This window comes from Trichomycterus rosablanca, chromosome 2 (genome assembly GCF_030014385.1).
Source record: "Trichomycterus rosablanca isolate fTriRos1 chromosome 2, fTriRos1.hap1, whole genome shotgun sequence".
NCBI classification, from domain to species: Eukaryota; Metazoa; Chordata; class Actinopteri; order Siluriformes; family Trichomycteridae; genus Trichomycterus; species Trichomycterus rosablanca.
The window spans coordinates 30,164,784-30,170,369 of record NC_085989.1 but is presented as its reverse complement, the minus strand read 5'-3'; the positions used below and the strand labels follow the sequence as shown (position 1 = coordinate 30,170,369).

General features: G+C 38.2%; 1 pseudogene; it reads left to right on the top strand.

Annotated features, from left to right (window-relative positions):
* The first annotated feature begins 2,223 nt into the window (after positions 1-2,223).
* LOC134309300 (U1 spliceosomal RNA) lies at positions 2,224-2,362 on the top strand (annotated as a pseudogene).
* Positions 2,363-5,586: the final 3,224 nt, after the last annotated feature.

Here is a 5,586-nt window from a genome sequence, read left to right as displayed (position 1 = left end):
ATAGTGTTGTCCCATGAAAAGATATAATAAAATATTTGCAGAAATGTGAGGGGTGTACTCACTTTTGTGATACACTGTATTTCTAGACTTTCATGTCATTCTGCAGTGGCGATTTCTCTAAAACTGCAAGGGAAGCTCAGCTTCCCCTAAAATGTCAAAAATTAAATGGTCAAATATGTACAGTTGTGTTAACATTTCATTGACTACAAATGCGTTAGACGAGTTCGTTCAGAATCAGCTACTTATCACAAATCGACTGACTCGAACTTCTTATACATTCCCATAGCGTCAATGCATTTGCCCGTAGAAGCTGAGCGTCTATTCACTTCAATGGGACTGCATGGAACGTTTTTTTTCATTGCTTCGAAACTCGCCGGTCATTGGATAAATGCCACGATTTTGTCCCGCCCCCGGATGCTGAGCGTCTCTGGGGGTGAATGGAGCTGTGGGCGGGTCTGGACGCTGAGCTTCTGCAAGATGGTTGGAGGATCAGTCGAAAGGCTGAATCCCGTTTTGATTGACATCTATTTTGATCTCTACACCATCACTTAATCACTGGGAGCTTCAGTCCCATCGCGGATTTTGCGAGTGAAGTCGAAAGACAAACTGCAACCCATTTCAGGCCATTTTCTTGAAAAGGAACGGAGAACAGAATTTATGTATAAATAAATTGACAAATTTTATGATGTAAGCCGACAATGAGCTTCCCCTCTTTGAAAGACCAGCAGCCGCAACTGTCATTCTGTCATGACTATCCTCAGCATTTCCTTTTATTACTCATTTGACATAATACAGTGCTCTTATACACTGCTCTTTTGCGTCACATCATGTTTTTTCCCCCATGCTAATTAAAGCCAAAAATACTGCAGCCATCCACCAGCCTCATGAAAGACGTCCCTCCAGGATGTCTGAGCAGCAGCATTAATTATGGAATGAGCTGCTTCCAACAAGACTAAAGAGCATTTGCTCCTGAAAGGTTAAAAGCCAGTACATGATTTATAGATGGGTATGACTGGGCAGGAGGACCGAGTGCCGGATCACTTACTTAAAATGAATCTGTATAGATGCTATTATTGTGTGGACTGGAAACTGCATTAGATTGCGAATGAACTTTTTATCTCAAATGTCTGTCTAAAAATGCAATTTGGACGCATTAAGTGCCATGTCAGACCACTTTATCATCACTGCATTAACTAACACAACCATACTGAGCACTGTCTTAAACTACAGCTTAAACGATAACACAGAAGGACAATTCTGACACTGATTGTGCTTCTTCATTGCTATTAATTTGTTGAATCGAATTATGAACATTTTTTAAAACCTGACATTAATGCTGAGAAGCAAATGAGCGAGTCCTATAACTTTCTAAGAAGTGTTAGTCGAGTCTGTCTAATTCATATGTGCCCAAGAACGTCCAAAAAGGATATTGACTTGGCAATCTAAAAGTCATGCAAGATAAATGAGAATATGGGTAGCTCATTTATAATAGATCATCAACGGCTGAGCATGCATTACCCAGCAAACATAAACAACCCACTGAAGCACACACACATACTCTCACAACACACATGCACAGCACACCTTAAATGCTCATATCTTGAAGATACTGTAAGTCTCTTGCAGATGTTTATCTTCTCTGTTGGTACCCCATCACCCTCTTAAAATTAGGTGAATCAATAATGATGTAAATACTTCTCATTAGGAAATGAACTTCATTCCCCAGTAACCAATCCTGCCGACCCTTAATCCTTTAGCAGACATACACAGTGAGTGACATTTTGGATACTTCAGCATGTACACTACTGGTTAAAAGTTAAAATGATAGAATATAGAATGTGATACCTCAGTAAACAAAAGCAAATGATTCCATAATGTCACAATAGCACCAACAAAGTTTTTTTTTTCCAGTTCATTTTCATCAACAGGGTCCTGTTCCAGCAGGAAACACTAGGCACAAGGCAGGAATACTTCAGACACACCAGCAATCCTTTCTCAAGGCTTTGACCACCCCCCTCCACATCCTTCAGACATAATCAATAATATCTGTGTAGATGCCCAGTTGACCAATAGCACCAAACCAAAATCTCAGTGGTGGGACAGCGTAATAGACCACTTCGCCATCCAAGCAACTATTGACATTGTTTTACTAAAAGTATTATCTAGAACATCTTTCATTGGAAACGATTTATTATATAAGGTTGATACTTTTATATAAGATTCATACTTACCTGGCAGGGGCGAAACCATGATCAAGAAGGTGGTTCACCCAGGGCGAGGCTCAGCCATTGCACTCTGGTTGTGCTGACCCCTATGAATTCCCCAAATGTTACTGACTTTCCCTATGGTATTAATAAAGTTCTATCTATCTATCTATCTATCTATCTATCTATCTATCTATCTATCTATCTATCTATCTATCTATCTATCTATCTATCTGTAGTTAAAGGAAAATGTGCAATGCATACAGTAGATTTTGCTTTGTATTTGATAACATTTTTATTTATTTATTTTTACAGTAAAGTAAAACATTATTTTTAACTGCCTATATTGTTTCATCATTGGGTAATTTGTCCCTGAGATCTTTGTCCCTGAGCAGAAAAATTACTTCTGGTGAGTCTTAAATTTTATTCTTTCAAAGATTATAACTCTCATGGTGGTTCAATGTAGTCCTAAAGCTTGAGAAATTTTTTTGTATATCTTTTTAACCTTGTAACCCTTTTCAGAGGGATGAAGTATATTTAAACTGTTCCCCAGCTCTTATAGATGTTTTCCTGTATATCTCACACACTAATCATTGCTAGTTTACCAATTGAAATTCTTTTGCCATTTGTGTGCTGTGTGCAACTCCCTGTACTGGCTGATGAGAGTGCGTTTAGACTATCACATCTGGAGACTGTTTTAAACACAAAGAGTGTGTGTGTGTTGGTTCTTTATACTAATACCCATGATTTTGGAGTTGAATGTCCAGCAATCTTATGGTCATGTGACAAAATTTCGGCTATATAGTTTACTTGATAGAGCTAAAAATTGGTTTGCTATTTATAATTGTTTTAAACTAAGCATGCTATCACCTTTTTACAAGGTTAAAATGTATGTTGTATAACTTTGTTCCTTATATTTAATAAATTATGTTTCACATAATGTCTTGTGTTTGTATGCAGACTTTCTTTTGTTTTTCTTTAATGAGCTGAAATCATTCAGCGTGAAAAACATGCAGCTAATGCAGCTGGAGAGATAGAAATGACTTATTTATACCTCTGGGTGACAACTAAATCAGATTAATACCAATTCAACCCATTTCTCCTAAAGGCTGTTTCAGGCCATATAAGACCATCACTGATGTTCCATTGTGGTGCAGCAGTTGCAGTGTACTAAAGATGAGAGTGCAGTATGGAGAACAGCAAGCTATAGCAACTTGTGGTAGGAAACTGAGCAGCTCCCCAGGGCAGTTGTGGACACACAGCGGCTCCACAGGGACACACAGTCACACCACCTGAACCAAAACAGTAGGCGAGCTGCAACCTCAAGCAATTAGCACACTACTGGTGTTTGTGAACTTCCTTTCTAGCACCTGATAGCTGTAAAGGTTCCGGGGCTCCTGGTGTTGAGCCTCATCGACTGCCTTATTGAAAAGGTCAATAACTTGCCATGACTGAAGCCCCCTTTACACAATCACCTCATGGACCACCTACCCACCGGAGACAGGCAGATCTAGTGCAGCAGAGCAAGCCAACACTCCTTACAGAGTCCTGCAGGGTCAGAGATTAAACAGTGGGTATTGTGCTATTTATTCTGTGCCACACAGTTTAGATAATCCCTGACGTCATGCTAATCAATGAGTGTCTCTTTGCATCAAACTTATACCATAAAGCCAAATCATACAAAATCAAGTATAGCAATATTGATGTATTTTGTAAAAATAAACAATTTTTAACCTCACAAAGTAATAGTATGGTATACACTCTTTTTTCAAATAATATGCTGGGTCAAAATATACTTACAGCAACTTGGATTAAACACTAAGTGTGCTTGAGAGTTCTCTAATGTAATTTAAGTTAGGATGATCATGTAATTTCTTGCTTACTGGTAATTTCCTGTGCCCAGATAAATAGAACACGATACAACACAATAAATTGAGGACCAAAGGCATTTCACATCAACACCAAGACTTTAACTGTGAAACCTGGTGAAGGGAGCATCATGGTTGGATCTTCTTTGCCTCTTTAGAGCCTGAACAGCTAGATATTACTGAAAGAAGAACACAAATTGCATTAATAGAAAAGGGCTGATACTAGATTTGTTTTGCACACTACCTTCTGCACCACAGGCTCACATGGAATAATACAAATCTAATCAAATCCAAAGTTTAAATCCAAAGTTTAAATCCAAAATTTAAATGAGATGGTTTAGTGAACAGACTATAAACCTTCATCAGCCACCAAACACGCTGTTTCAAATGTGTCGACTGAATTTTATCCCTCTTGATAAGGGAACAGGCTTGTTTTGACAGGCAACGCCAAGGACATTTGCTTTGGGCTGGAAAGATGAGCAGGCTCTATACTTTGCGCTGCAAGTGTGATATGCATTCTGACTGCGCTCATTTCCCTGTCACCATGGAAATGATTTCCTCACTTTATGGAGATCTGAAACTGCTAACAATTATGTCATGAACGTTACACAAGTAATGATTATTAATTATTTTTAGTTCCAACTTGTGTCATTAAATATGAGGTTAATAACAGTGTAAGTGGAAACACAGGGTGTGGACAAGCACAGTATGAAAAAAGAGTTTGACTTTAAAGTGATCAAATCACAATTAGAAACACAACTGCACTGGTGATGGCTGTTAAGTTTATGACCAAATAATTGCATAAGTATCAGCTTAAGAGATCTTATTAAAGTTTTAAAAAGAACACTCGCTAAATTACATGCATCATGAGTCTGTTAAATTTATTTATTTATTTATTTATTAGGATTTTAACATCATGTTTTACACTTTGGTTACATTCATGACAGAAATGGTAGTTACTGGTTACACAAGATTTATCAGTTCACAAGTTTAATGTCAGTCATGGACAATTTTCAATCTCCAATTCACCTCACTTGCATGTTTTTGGAGTGTGAGAGGAAACCCCAGAGTAAACCCACACAGACACGGGAAAAACATGCAAACTTCACACAGAAAGGACTTGGACCGCCCCACCTGAAGATCAAACCCAGGACCTTCTTGCTGTGAGGCGACGGTACTACCCACTGAGCCACGGTGGAGTCTGTTAGACATAAGCCAATCACATTCGCAAAATGATGTCTTGTAAGTACGGTGAAGGATTTAAAGCATTTCAGATCCTTTACTGAACGTTTGGCAGATTGGTTGTGAAGATAAAAAATATCTCTGATAACGTTTTCTTTTCTTAATTCACTTAACGTACACCATTCAGATTCCAGTCTAACATTCTGCTACTTGATCCTTCCATCCAGCCATGCTCTAACACAAGCACCTTAAGCAATTTATGTTTCACAAATTCACAAATCATGTTCAGTAACTCAGTCATTTTACAGTTTTAAAGTCCTACAGACAAAACA